This window comes from Danio aesculapii, chromosome 12, assembly GCF_903798145.1.
Source record: "Danio aesculapii chromosome 12, fDanAes4.1, whole genome shotgun sequence".
Classification (NCBI taxonomy): domain Eukaryota; kingdom Metazoa; phylum Chordata; class Actinopteri; order Cypriniformes; family Danionidae; genus Danio; species Danio aesculapii.
The window spans coordinates 16,376,206-16,392,144 of record NC_079446.1 but is presented as its reverse complement, the minus strand read 5'-3'; the positions used below and the strand labels follow the sequence as shown (position 1 = coordinate 16,392,144).

The 15,939-nt window shown below is 40.1% G+C and overlaps 1 long non-coding RNA gene across 1 annotated transcript; it reads left to right on the top strand.

The window, feature by feature from the left end:
* Positions 1–741: 741 nt before the first annotated feature.
* On the top strand, positions 742–5,019 carry LOC130238611 (uncharacterized). The gene is made up of 2 exons (XR_008838641.1): positions 742–1,336; positions 4,407–5,019. It is a non-coding gene; the product is annotated as an uncharacterized LOC130238611 (long non-coding RNA).
* The last annotated feature ends 10,920 nt before the right edge of the window (positions 5,020–15,939 follow it).

Genomic DNA, 15,939 nt, shown 5'->3' with positions numbered 1-15,939 from the left:
CAGACAAAGGGAAGGAGGTGATGGTCTCTCCTACGTACGGTGAACAAACCCTTTATACATCTATACAAACAAATCTGCTTTAAAACGTTCTGTCCCTCAAGCATCCGCTTGCTGTTTGTAGCTTTATCCTGCTAGCAACGCTAGTCAGTTAAAACTACCGACTTCTCCCATTCCCTCATTTTCTCACTTACTTGCCTTGCTCTTCACCCCGTACAATGTCGCTTGTGTGTCTGTCCTTGAGTGCAGGAGAAGCATCGATGTAGGCGTTGGAGCTGGAGCTGGAAGCAGTGGAGTCCCAGATTCGCTTCCTCGAGGTGAAGCGGACACGGCTGCAGGAACAACAAGCCCTGCTCTTTGTGCCCCATGCTACGGCTGCCTCATCTGAGGTAAGTGGACGATACAACCACAACACTCCCTCTACCTCAACCCCGCGTGTTTCTCTGTCCAGGCCCAGCGCACTGAGGACGCGGTTCATCCAGGCATCGTTCACGCTGACACCCGGCTGCCATGGCCCCTGGGTGCAGCCGCGTTAGGTGCTCACCAGGTCCCGGGGCAGAACGTCTCCTCCTCCCGTGTTTGAGATCTCCATGGAGAACCGCTTCACCCCTCTCCGCGAGAACTGGTTGCGATGTGGCCATCATCGGGGACTCCATAGTTTGCCACGTCCGCGCCGCCTCCTCCAAAGGTAACAAAGTACGCACTTTCTGCTTCCCTGGTGCCCGTGGTAAGAATATTTCTACACAGATACCTACTATCCTGAGCGCTGCCGAGAGCCCCGGTGCTGTCGTCCTCCACGTAGGGATGTGCGACACTGGGCCCCGGCAGACGGAGATCCTCAATCAAGCTTCAGGAGCTAGATTGAGACGGTTTAACGCACCTCGCCCACCACGCAGATCATTGTTTCTGGACCAATACCTACCTACTGCCGAGGAAATGAAAGGTTCAGTAGACTTTTTGCTCTGAATGAATGGCTATTAACAAGGTGTAAAGCAGTGTTTCCCAACCCTGTTCCTGAAGGCAGACCAACAGTCCACATTTTCAACCTCTCCCTAATCAAACACACCTGAATCATCTCATCATAACATCAGAAGAGACTCCAAAACCTGAAGTTAATGGGTCAGATAACGGAGACATCCAAAATATGTACTGTTGGTGTGCCTCCAGGAACAGGGTTGGGAAACACTGGTGTAAAGAACAGAAATTTCTCTTTGCCAATAACTGGAATCTTTTCTGGGAGCGTCCTAGGCTTTTCCGTGCTGACGGCCTGCACCCCAGTCGAGCTGGAGCTGAACTCCTGTTGGACAACATCTCCAGAATACTTCGCTCTATCTGACTAGTAAGTAAAAATTCACAAAATTCACAATTTAGCCATACAGACTCCTATTCGTCCCACCTAAATACCAGTAATACATATCTGGCTAACCCTATAGAGACTGTGTCTGTTTCTCGTATTATTAGATCAAGAAATAAACATACTGTGTGCTCCAGAAATAATCTATTAAAAATCAAACCAGAAAAAACGGTAAAAAGTGAAAATACAAATTTCGTAAAGCTCGGTCTCCTAAACATCAGGTCACTAGCACCTAAAGCACTTATCATAAATGAAAAAATAATGTCTCACTGAAACCTGGCTGAAACAAAATTACTATATTAGTGTAAATGAAGCAACTTCTCCAGGATTCTTAAATAAACATGAGGCTCGTCAAACTGGTCGTGGTGGTGGAGTTGCATCAATCTTTAGTATTTTCTTAATGCTAATCAGAGAAACGGACTTATGTTTAACTCCTTTGAAGTATTAGCGCTTAATGTTATGCTTTCAGATATTATGCAAAAACCTATGTTATCTCTCGCTTTAATCACCATATATAGACCCCCAGGACCCTATGTCAATTTTCTAAAAGAGTTTTCTGATTTTATTTCTGACTTACTAGTCAAAACTGATAAAATACTAATTGTAGGAGACTTTAACATCCATATAGATGACGCTAACAATACATTAGGGCTCGCGTTTATGGATTTACCACATTTATTTGGGATAAAGTAAATTGTTGTTGATCCAACCCATCGCTTAAAGCATACACTAGATCTAATTCTGTCTTACGGAATTGAGGTCATTGATGTAGACATTATACCACAAAGTGATGATATTACAGACCACTACCTCTTACTATACAAGCTGTGTTTACCTGAAATTAGCAGATCCGTTCCGATATATCACCCTAGTAGAACTATCGTTCCATCCAAAAAAGATGAATTCATAAATAACTAACCTGATCTTTCTCTATTTCAAAATGCACCCGCAAACGCAAATGACCTTGATGTAGTAACCAGCAGTATGGATGCCATCTTTACTAGCACTCTAAATACTGTGGCACCCTTCAAATAAAAAAAGGCTAGAAAGAATAAAACTACACCATGGTATAATAGTCATACCTGTGCTCTCAAAACAGCAACCCGTGCCCTGGAACGTAAACGGAAAAAAAAATAATTTTGAGGTCTTTAGAATTGCAAAGACAGTATGTCCAGCTATAGGAGAGCTCTAATATCTGCCAGGGCCGAGCACCTCCGCAAACTGATAGAAAATAATCATAATAATCCTAGATTTTTAAGTAACACCATCGCTAAATTAACAAATAATCAGTCATCTTTGGAACAAAATATTCCGCCGCAAATTAGTAGTGATGACTTCATGAATTTTTTTCAGTGATAAAATAGAAGGCTTTAGACAAAAATAGGAGATGTTAAACTTTCTGCACCGCCTTATACTCCAGGTCCATTAAACATTTCACTGAATCAAAATAATTTACAGTGCTTCAAAATCATAGAACAGGAAGGGCTAGATAAAACTATAAATAGCTCTAAACCAGCTAGTTGTATGTTGGACTCAATTCCAACAAAATTACTGAAAGAATTGTTACCTGTTATAGGAGAACCTCTTCTTAACGCTATTAATTCTTCTTTATATTTAGGCCATGTTCCAAATCCTTTCAAGCTAGCTGTTATTAAGCCTATTTTTAAGAAACCGCAACTGGACCCCAGCAACTTAGCTAATTTTAGGCCTATTTCAAATCTTCCATTTATGTCTAAAATACTAGAAAAAGTTGTTTCTGCCCAATTATGCTCATTTCTGCAGACGAACATTTTTTTTTGAAGTTTTTCAGTCAGGTTTCAGGGCTCATCACAGTACAGAAACAGCATTAGTGAAAATAACCACTGATCTACTTCTAGCTGCTGACTAAAGGTGCATCTCGCTATTAGTTTTACTCTATCTTAGTGCGGCATTTGACACCATTGACCAATGTATCTTCATAAATCGCTTAAAGTATACAGGTGTCCCTGGACAGGCTCTACAATGGTTTAAGTCATACTTAACTGACCAGTCAGCCCAGTGAAGTATGGGGTGCCTCATGATCAGTTTTAGGCCCTTTGCTGTTTACAATTTACATGCTACCCCTGGGAGACATTATTAGAAGAACTAAACCTGATGAGATGTCTGAACTATCTAAGCTAACTGAGTCTATTAAAGATGTTAAAGAGCGGATGACCAACAATTTTCTTCTCTCAAACTAAGACGAAACAGAATTATTTCTTATTGGGCCTAAATCCTGTACACAGAAGATCTTGCAACTCAATCTACAATTAGAGGGATACAAAGTTAGTTTTAGCTCTACTATAAAAAATCTTGGTGTCATATTAGACAGCTATTTAACTTTTGAAAATCAGATATCCCATGTCACAAACACTGGTTCCTTTCATCTGAGAAATATCCCTAAGTTACGAAGTATGTTATCCATCTCAGATGCAGAAAAGCTAGTCCATGCTTTTATGACTTCTAGGCTGGATTACTGTAATGCTCTGTTTGCTGGCTGCCCAGCATTCTCTATTAACAAACTTCAATTAGTACAAAATGCAGCTGCCAGAGTTCTTACCAGGTCTAGAAAATATGATCACATCACCCCAATTTTATCCTCCTTACACTGGCTGCCTGTTAAGTTTCGTATTTAATTTTAAAATATTGCTTCTTACATATAAAGCTTTAAATAATTTAGCCCCTGTTTATCTAACCAACCTTCTGTCTCGCTACAATCCAACTCGCTCTTTAAGATCCCAAAACTCAGGGCTTCTGGTAGTACCTAGAATAGCAAAGTCAAGTAAAGGAGGTAGAGCCTTCTCATTCATAGCTCCTAAACTCTGGAATAGCCCTCCTGATAACGTCCGAGGCTCAGACACACTCTCCCAATTCAAAACTAGATTAAAGACCTATCTGTTCAGTAAAGCGTACACTTAGTGCACCACTTAGGGGGCTTCCACACAAGTTATGCATCTTGTTGATATACACTGTGAACATCAGCTACGCTAATTATTTTCTTTATTCTCCATTTCCACCTGGGGATACTCTTCCCGAGGCCCTCAGACTATGCAGAGTCACTGATTCGATCCAAGACCAACGACGAGATGATCCCAAGGTTTCTATATCCTGGACCAGGCCGAATCCTGAGCAGCTACTGTGATGGTCATGGAAGAGTGGAGAACATGAGACTGATTGCTGTGATGCTCCAGAGACAGACGAGTCTTCGCTGAGGCCAGCTTCCAGCCTCCGCCACCGAGACTGCAGCTCTGCACAAGACGTTTGGCCAGTGGAGAAATTAAAATGATCGTGCCCAACTGAGCCTGGTTTCTCTCAAGGTTTTTTTTCTTCATTTCCACAATTAGTGAAGTTTTTTTCCCTCTCCGCTGTCGTCACTGGCTTGCATGGTTCGGGATCTGTAGAGCTGCGCATCGTTGGATTTGCCCTTCAATATTTGCAATCTCAGTAGTGATTATTAAACCACGCTGAACTGAGCTCAACTGAACTGAACTTAAACACTACAAACTGAACTACACTGTTCCTTGAACTACACTGTTCCTATTTAAACTACACTGTTCCTATTTACTGTGACCTTTTATGTGAAGCTGCTTTGACACAATCTACATTGTATAAGCGCTATACAAATAAAGGTGAATTGAATTGAATTGAATGCATGGAATGTTTTAAAGCTTTTTCCATGCTGTTAAATATGACTGCAGGGTTCTAGGTGCCACTGCCTGAAGGATAAAGTCGAGAGAGGCTCCAAGCAGGTTTTTTAAAGGATGATCTATGGAAATATCAGCTCAGAATAAGGCGGGACTTGGATTGAAAACTGATCCGCCTCTGGTGCCAAATGTCTGAATTTCTGGAAGGCAAAACGAGAGAGAGAGTCAGCAATTTGGTTTTTGGACCCAGGAATGTGATTTGCAGTTAAAATAAACTGGTCACATGCTGAGATCCAAGTTAGGCGTCTTAGTAGGGGAATTAATGCTAATGAATTTGAACGGCCTTTATTTATACAGTGAACGGTTGCTTCATTGTCACAGTGAATTATTATGCGGGAAGTGGACCATTCTTTACCGCATAGAGATGCAGCGACGACTAGTGGGTAGAGCTCGAATAGCGCTGATGATTTTTGTGGTTGCGGCAGGTCTAACAGCTGGGGCGGCCAAGTGGACGCGAACCAGCGTCCTTGATAGTAGCCTCCGAATCCGATTGACGGGGCAGTGTTGGTGAATAAATTAATGTCTGCTGGGAAGGATATTTGGTCGCTGTAAAAGAAGGAGAGACCATTCCATTGTTTGAGGAATAATATCCATAAACGGAGTTCGTTTAGGCTACTGTCGTCGATGGATATTTTATCCTCTAGACAGTGAGCTGAGGACGCGAGAAATTAGAAATAAACGAGCGGCCTTGGGGAATTATGTGCATTGCGAAATTCAAATGGCTGAGAATTGATAATAGCTCGCGCTTAGAACAGGTGGGGCTGTCTAATAGGGAGGAAGCTACCAGGATTGTTCGATAAATTTTTTCTTTTGGTAGGGATGCTTGGAATTTATTGGCGTCTAATTTGATGCCCAAGAATTCGATTGAAGTGCTTGGACCGGCGGTTTTTTCCTCGGCTAGGGGAATCCCGAGTTCAACGAAAACCTTCTGAACTGTCAAAAGGTGCGCGGCTGGGATATCGTCAGGTGGTGAGATGATTAGGAAAATCATCTAGTAGATGAATTAAATGCGGGATTTCTTAGTTGTTGGAAAGGATCCAGCAGATTGCTTCTGACAGCGTATCAAAAATCTTTAGACTACTTCTGCAACTGAAGATTAGGCGTACAGAAAAATAATAATTTTTTCGCCAAAGAATGCCGAAAAGGTGCCAAAAGTCATGGTGGATGGGCATGACTTTAAAGCCGGATGTTATGTCGACTTTAGCCATCCAAGCGCCGCGACCCACGATTTTAATTAGTGAAATAGCTTGGTCGATGTCATGATAAATCATTGAGAACTCTTCGAGAGGGATGAGACTGTTGATACTAGGAAACGGAGAGTTATGCGGGGAGGAAAGGTCGATTATTAAGCGTTTTTATCGGAGAATTTCCTAGTGGCTATGCCAATAGGACTGACGCGATAAACTCTGAAAGGAGGTGCGGAGAAAGGACCAATCATGAAATTTTCGTCTACTTCTTTTTTGATCAACATCCGAACCTGACAGGATTTGGCTCCTGATAGTGTTGGAGATGGGTGGATGATACAGGGCAAGGGCGTTGGGTGGAACGGGTAGAGGCATGGCTGTGGACAGAGAAAAAGACTTAGTGTGAAGAAGTGGCTGTGGGATGTTGGAGGCTAGAACCGTTTGCGGAGGCATGCTCGCGCTACTGCTGGCCCTAGGATCACCGGTGGGAGGAAAAGAGAAAGGAGGAGGGGCTGCCGACGTTAGTGACATCAGCGGAGGCGGCCTCACGCTGGAACTTGCGTCGGGGCCTGAAGGAAAGTTGTAGGCTAGGGCCGTTTGCGGAGGCATGCTCGCGCTACTGCTGGCCCTAGGATCACCGGTGGGAGGAAAAGAGAAGAGAGGAGGGGCTGCCGACGTTGACATCAGCGGAGGCGGCCTCACGCTGGAACTTGCGTCTGGGCCTGAAAAAACCTGGGGAAGAAGAGGAGGAATTAGAGGAGCTGGGGTTTGAACTGGGAGCGGAGGCGGCCTCACGCTCGCATTGCTCGCGGGAGCTTGGAAGGGATGGGGAGGCAGGATATGGATTTGGGCCTGTGCTTCCTGTAGCGACCATGTGCTTGAGTTGGAAGGGGGGGCGGCGGGCCAAGGATGTAGTTGGGGACGAGCTTCTGGTGCCGCTAGCGGAGGCAAGCTCACGCTATACTGGCGGCTCGAGGGAACAAGCTCAGAGCCGGCGAGGAGTCCAACTTCCGGAGATTGAGATCCTACGTCATCTGGACCTGGGACTCTCCCCAGACTCGCTGAAGGCCTGCTGTTGCGTTCGGGTCTGGATGATGGGTTTCGATCCGGACGCTGGTATGGAGTTTTTTGGACCTGGCTGGATTTTTTCATGGCTTTGGAAGGTGGAGTGATGGAAGGAAGTGGTGCTCAGATCTCAGAGGAGCCTCAGCAAGGAAGGCGTCGTCCTTTGCAAAGAGATTTATCTCGGACATTGTTCAGAGTGGAAGTTTTGATGCTAAAGGTGTAAGATGCTGCAGGCAAGACAGCTTTGGTATATATAGGGGTTTGGTCAAGAACTGATTGGATAATAGAATAATTGTCAATGACGTATTTGATACTGAAACTTATGCGCATGCTTCTCCCGAAATTTGTTTATAAAACATTATTAAAACATTGATAACCACAAAAAATGCCAAAATTGTTGCAATGACTGGTGTCATAAAAGGTAATTCTACACACATTACAATAATTGTTTTTTAATTATTATAGAATATACTGCTTAAGATTTAAAGAGATTAGCTTGCCTGAAAATATCTGTGAAATTGTTCATATATTTTGGAAATGTTGGAAATAAATTGCTAAACATGTCTTAATCATTTTTGGATATAGGATTTTCAGGATTGTTTGGCTGAGCTAACAATCATGACTCTGATAGAAAGGAGCCCCCTAAATGTGGCCCCTCCCCAAAGTTTTTGGAGGTCATAGCCTTGAAGAAAGTAGTTATATTCCTGCTCCAACATACTTAACACTGTTTTCAGTTATGCTCAACACCGTGACCAGCTACGTATGCTGTTTTTAATTAGTGTTTAATCTAAACTAGGAAAGCCTGTAGCCATTGAACTGGAACAGATCTAGAGGTCATCTAGATTGACAACAATTCAAGTAGTAGGCCTGTAGCTTAAAGCAGTGCTGCACAGACTGATCATTGTAGGGTATTAAACAATAGTGAGAGCTACAGAAAGCAGATTTATCTGTAACTTTAAAATGCTTTTGATGTACTTTAATGTCAAACACATATTGGTCTGTGTAGCGCTGATTCAACATTCCTAAAAAACAGTTTCTACAGTAGGCAATTTGTTTGCCTAGCAATGCTTTCATCACATACTGTATGTTCATATCACGTGGTTGCACTAATTTTTGAATAGCTTGGTCACCTTATTTAAATTAAGCTGCTAGAGGAGGCATCCATTTAGGTTGTTGAGGTATATGAGCCCTCAGCATTTAGAAGCAGATAATGCTTATTTTTTCCAACATTTTATATTTGTCACGGTTGTCAGGTGTATATGCTCTTTCTATTCATGTTTGTTGTTGACACATGGGTTTGTGCTGTAGCCTCCGATGTGCTCTGTAGCGTGTTTTGTTTATATCACGTGATCAGTGGGACTAATCAGCAGTTCCAGCTGATGGCACTTAGCTCACCTATTTAAGAGCGGAAAGCCAGGACATCATTGTCAGTTCGTTACTCTTTTTTTATGACCTCTCTGTGTCTTGTCAGGATCTGTTTGGGCTGGTCTCCTTGATGTCTTGTTAATCCTGATTCTACAACTTTCTTCCATGCTGCTGTCGCACACTGTTAGCATTGTTGTCAAACTCTTTATCGTTAATAAACTTTCACTTGCACTTGGATCCATTTGACTTTATATCATTACTATAACGTGACAGAACAAACTGACCACGACATGGATTCAGCAAGTGTTGCGCGAGTCACAGAATTTCTTTCACACAGTAATGACTGCTACTAACCAAGCTGTTCAGAGTCTCATCACACAAGTAACTGGTCTTACCTCTCAACTTGAGCAGCTCACAGGAAAGTTCCTCGCATTAGGAGGCACACCTGCTCTATCTACTATTTCTTCTCCAGAACTGGCACATCCTTCACCTGAGCTTTGTCTTCCTCCACCTACTTCCTACGCTGGCGGGCCTCGGATGTGTAAATCTTTTATCACCAAATGTACATTGTACGTCGCATTACAGCCATCTCTGTTCTCCACAGGGCGTGCCAAGGTGTTGTTTGTCATCAACCTCCTTACTGGCAAGGCTGCCTTATGGGGAACCGATCTGGACTCAAAAGCTTCCTTGTACATCCTTTGATTCAGTTACGAGGAGCTAAAGAAAGTCTTCAACAGAGCAGCCTCTGGGAGAGAGGTGGCACGATATTTGGCTGAGTTACATCAGGGCACTCGGAGCATGGCGGACTATGGCATTGAATTTCTGCACATTGGCTGCTGAGTGTGGATGGAATGCCGAGGCTCAGTGGGACATGTTTTTACATGGCCTCTCAGAGCACATTCAGGATGAAGTATATACGTTAGACCTTCCCAAGACTTTGGATGGTCTCAACGATTCGGGTTGACAACAGCCTAACCAGGAGGGACAGATGTCATAGGTGGATGACGTCACGGGGTCCCAGAGCTTTTCAGCTCCCTCTTCCAGGAGCTGCAGAGACAGCAGTCCCCGAACCAAAACCTATGCAACTGGGCAGATCACGCCTTTCACTGCAGGAGAAGCAGCAAAGACGAGCAGAGGGTCTTTGTCTTTATTGCGGAGAAGGACACATCGTGGCATTATGTCCTTTAAAAGTGCCCTCCCATCAGTAGGTAAGAGGTTAGTTTAACCAATCTTTCTACAATACATACAATAATTATACATTTGTCAGTAAAATAAATTAGTCCCTTAGCACCAAATGCTGAATTGTACACCTGTCACACTCTAAAATTTTATATTAATTTGATTAAGAGCTTATTAAAAAATAAATAAACTGAATTTGTATATTTAATAGAGCATGAACTCATACATTGTGAATACATTTTTAATGTGAGAACCTTTTAAATATTTTTTTAAAAAGTGTGTGGTGGAAATGACAATGAATCAATGTTAATGTAGAGAAACAGTGGATATTTATTAGAAAAATAATTAAATTAGATTGATCTAAAAAACTGATTTGTCTAACAGATGAACAGTAACAGAGCATACTGTAAATAACTGATTATTATTCCAATTTTATATAAACAATTTTTAAAATAAAAGTATTACACATCTACAGGGGTTAGAAAATGAACCTGAAAGACCTGGTTTTAGAGCACAGTAATTTATTAGTGAGACAGCACGATGGCTCATTTATTTGTTAGCACTGTCACCTCACAGCAAAAAGGTCGCTGGTTCGACCCTCTGCTGGGTCAGTTGGTGTTTCTGGGTGGAGATTGCATGTTCTCCCCATGTTGGCGTAGGTTTCCTCTGGGTGCTTCGGTTTTCCCCACAGGACAATATACCAACAGTTTATCTCAGCAATGACAGATACAAGTCCTGCACAGTGGCCAGAGGCATTTTGAGCCATTCTTCTTGCAGAATAGTGTTTTGGTCACTACGAGATGCTGCTGGAGGAAAACATTTCCTGACTCATTCCCCCAAAATCATCAATAATATTTAGATCTGGTGACTGTGCAGGCCATGGGAGATGTTCAACTTCAGTTTCATGTTCATCAAACCACTCTGTCACCAGTCTTGCTGTGTGTATTGGTGCATCATTATCCTGATACATGCCACCACCTTCAGGATGCAATGTTTGAACTACTGGGTACATATGGTAATTTAGAACGCTTTGGTAGTCTTTGGCAGTGATGCTCCATCTACCACCAGTATTGGGTCTAGGGAATGGCATTATATTGCAGCCCAAACCATCATTGATTCCCCCATGTTTGACCCTGGGCATCAACGGTCTGGGTGGTATGCTTCTTTGGGGCTTCTCCACACTGTAACTCTCCCAGAAGTGGAAAGTAAAGGTGGACTCATCAGAGAACAATGCATCTTTCACATTGTCCCAGCCCAAGATTTTTGCTGCTGGCATCATTGAAACAGGCATTTAGCATTGGCACGAGTAGCAGTAGCAGTAGCTCTAGCAGTCAGCCATGTGTATTGACCCTGTGGAGGTCCTGATGAACAGTTTTGGTGGAAACAGGAGAGCTGAAGTGCACATTCAATTCTGCTGTGAGTTGGGTTGCTGTAGTTTTATGTTTTTTTGATACAATTGATGTTAGCAACTGGACATCCCTTTCAGACATCTTCCTCTTGCATCCATAGTTACTTCTGTTAGATGTGGTTCTTCTTCTTGGTGGTATGCTGACATTACTCTGGATACTGTGGTTCTTCATACATTATAGACTTGCTGTCTTAGTCACAGATGTGCCAACAAGGTGCACACCAACAATTTATCCTCTTTGGCACTCTGATATGTCAACATATGACAATGTTGTGTGCATTGCAGTATTTTTAGCAAAACTGTGCAATTACTCTGCTAATTAAACCTTTAAACTTTGCTCTTACTGGTAGTATGTAAAATCAATGAAGACTGTCCTTTCCATCACAGTGGGCAGTGTGGTGGAAATGACAGTGGTGGAAGTGACATTTCTACAGTTTGTTAAAAAGTTAGAGATAGATTAACTGATTGGCTTTGAATTGATACTAGTATTTCATATATCCAAAATACTCTTATTTACCTTAATTTTGTTTGTTTTTTAAAAACTCCTTTGAAGGTATAGCATGTTTGGAAATGACATAGAATAACTGTATTTCCTTATCAAGCAATATTTACCCTGTTTTTTCTTCGTGTGTTGTTGATGAGAATTTAAATTCCCTCCATCTTGAATATGTACTCTTATGTCACTATTCATTTTCATAGAAACCACCAAAATAATCTTTTACACAAACTTTTAAAGCGACATTTCAGTGTTGTGGTGGAAATGACACTGATACTGTGCAACAGCTATTTTGTATAAAAAGTAATATTGATAAAAGTCTCATATTATTAACCAGGGGCGTCGATAGACCCCATTTTCTGGGGCATGTGCCCCAGTAAAAATCGCCAGTGCCCCTGTAAATGCTTTAAGATTTAATTTACTTTATATGCAAGTGTATTTATTAAGAGGTATTCCCAGAATAAAGAGATTGTTCTCTATGTGCAACCGAACCAACACTGATGAAAGCAATGTAGTGTAACAAAAAAGCGAACTGAGCATGTGCGCAGAAAAAAAAATTATACCCGCGCGCCTCTAACACACACCTCTTCTGCTTGACGCTAATGGGCTGCTCTACTTACGTCCCGGTTGTGAACATGCCGAAAAAATATCATGCGTTGTGAAACCAGCATAACAATCTTTAATGCAGAGGTGTTGGCACATAGTGAGTTTTGCTAGTCGACAAACAAACATCTTTTTTTTTTTTTTTTTTTATTCCATTGAATTGTCTATAGAATTTCATTGTAATAACATTAATATTCATGCAAAAGATTTCTTAAATTATCTTAGCATCACTCCAGTTTTGTCCTTCGATTGTTTTCCAGTTACATTTAGGATTCATTTCTGTCATTTATTTAGAATAATAATTGTATAATAACAATAATACTGTTACCTATTTATTTATACTTTTTTATTTTATATATATATATATATATATATAAATTATTTATTTGTTTATTTCTTTTATTTGTTTATTTTTTGGGAGGGGGAACTGTGCTGCAGTACAGCTTTATGTCTAGCAACGCCCCTGTTAATAACTATAACCTATTTCACTAGCGCTTAATTAAAATACATTAATAGTTACCAGATAAATAATATTTTTCAATGTTATTTTCATTGTTGAAGTTTAAAACTCTGGGTGTGCGACAAATAAATAAATAAAATAAATAAATAAATTCTAAATGTAACTGGAAAACTATGTAAAGACACAACTAAAGTGATATGTTAAGATTATGTAAGAAATCTCTTACATATATTAATATCATTAGAATCTATAGACAATAGAACACAAAATATGTTTTGTCTTCCAAAGCCAACTGTGTGCCGACACCAGAGATGGCAAATGTACACACATCCTTAACTTAAATAGAAGTACAGATACTGCTTAAAACGACTGGTAAAAGTTGAAGTACTGACTACACTTTTGTACTCAAGTAAAGATAAAGAAGTACGGCCTGTAATATATAATTTCAGGGTGGTAACTACACTGCACATCATGTAAAATCATGCATATGTATGTATGTATGTATATACAAAATAATTTACATTTCTAGTTTGTTTGTAAACATTGTGTTGCCAATTTTCTGCAGCAACATCACCATACAATTTTGTCCAACAACACTGCTCAAAAAGTTGCCCTGTGTATCATTACCTGGACACAAAACTTAACCTTACAGCTGTTAAGTACAGCTGCCATACTCATTCATATACTCTAAAACATAATTCTGTAGGCCTGTACAGTTTTCACTAATACATAACTTAAATTTAACACTTTATTTTGTCCAAAACATATTTCAGTTTTTTTTTTTTCTTTTGAAAAAAAAAAAAAAAAAAAACACTGAATGCATTTTACAACAGATAATTTTTTTTTAATTATGCTAAAGCCTAGTTCACACTACAGGATTTTAAGCCCGATTTGGAAGTTAATGAGCTCGCCAACAGATCGGGAAAATAACTCTGGGTGCTCGGCAGTCTTTGGGCTCTATTTTAAAGACCCATGCGCAAATTGCAAAGCGCAGGACGCAAACGCATTAAGGGCGTGTCAGAATCCACTTTTGCTAATATAAGGACCTAAAAATTCGCTTTGCGACGTGGCGCATGGTCTAAAAGGTTTGAGCTTATTTTCTTAATGAGTTATAGGTGTGTTTTGAGAATAAACCAATCAGAGTCTTATCTCCCATTCCCTTTAAGTGTCAGTTGCGTCGTGCCAGAGCATTTGCTATTTACATGACTGAATTTGTAAGTGGAAAAACTGAACACTTCATTAGAGAGAAAACAGTTAAATAGAGCATCTGCAGCGCGAGAATGAGAGATGAGCCTCCTCATTGTTTACTTTCGCTTTCACTCTCGTGGATAGGGAAACGTCTTGTATGCACAGACATTCATTGGCCTATAAATAATTAATTTTGTTTGTTAAACGCAAAGATTTGTTTCAAAACTATTTCTAAATTCAGTTCTAATTTCCAGCAAACGAATAAATAATGAACAATAATAAGTGTTAAAAAAACCTAGTTATATCCTAATACACATGCTATGTCCCATATGGTCTAAAACCTGACAGGTGGGCAAATCTAAGCTTGTTTTTAATAAAACAAATGAATATATGCAAATAATAAGTAATACTGCTAATAATGATAACATTATACAAAAGCAAATTGTTATGAATAAACTGAAAAAGCCCCCTGAGATGAAGGCATGAAAGTATGGTTTTTATATTTATACTTATGTAGGCTAGAAAATAATGTTTTGTAATATTTTAATTCTTTATATTTATATCCTATATATATCCTTATTATATCCTATATATATATATCCTTAATATTAAATTTTTTTCATATGTAAAGATATTTGCGTATTGCTGTACATCCTGTTTCTATTAAGCAATGTGTAAGCGAGGCGCATAACTAACGCGCTCTGCGCTGGACAATAGATCAGCTTTGTTCTGGTCTATAGAACAGTCTATTAAAGTTTCTCAAAATAGCAATGCGCCAGCAATGCGCCTCAACACGCCTCCTTTTTTAGATCAGAACGCCTATGGACGCACATATGAGCGCAAATGCATTTGCAATTTAAACAGTGTGGTGCAAAACATCAAAACAACTCTTGCGCCAAGCAGAAACTAGCAAACAACAATTGCGTCGTGCCTTGCGCCAGTTGTATGATAGGGCCCTTTATGTGTGAACTACTGAAAAAGGCATCAAAGGCTCGCTGACGTTTGGCCAACACCTCGCAGACGAAAATGCAATATCCAGCATGCTGAATATTCTAGAGCAGTCGGCCGACTCGACCACACGTGTCGTCAGATGTAGTGACGAGCTGGAGTCAATGAGAGAGCATATCAGCATGAGCTGAATGGCCATTGTGCTTCATTCTGTGTTAACACAGACACGAGAGTAGACTATATTAACTGTGGAACTAGAATTCTGTAAATATTAGAATTACAACACTGGTCATTCTGACTGTTCTCGTATAAGACGTCATACTGTCACCTCATATTTACATTCAAAGCTTCTATTGAGATATTAAAATTTAGCTTTGAATTTTTTATTTTATGACACTTTTACCCTAAAAATATTATCTTTTTGGTAATACAACCTATAAATATTTAGTTAATATACTAGAACAGATCTGGGCCTCGTTTTGTCCATTGTCCAAATGTCAAAGCACTTTTACCTTAAATAATATAATGCATTAAAGTGTCAGATTAAAATACTTGTGACAAAATCATTTGTGTATTATTCATATATTTTCTCTTGTAATCTAAAATCTGCATTTAATCTAACAAAAGAATAGACACAAAGAGAATAATTTTGATTTTATTGGGCTTTTTTGTTATATTTTACTAATTTGCTGATTTGTTCTTATCTTTGAGTTACAAACGTTCAGAACAAAGAGATGAATGAAGGAGAAAAGACAGACATTTGCAAAAATAGGACTCTGAATTGGAAATTTGAACAAGGGAGGAAAAGGGGGAAAGGTAATTTTTGTTTTCCTGTCTTTTCTTAATGATTATTGTCCATTTGTTTTCTGTCTCTTTCTAGAAAGCAAGCAATAGTACATTGAGAGAGGATGGCTTTCTATTACTGATATGTATAATCTAGTATAATCTTATTTGTCAAGGAAACAGTGTG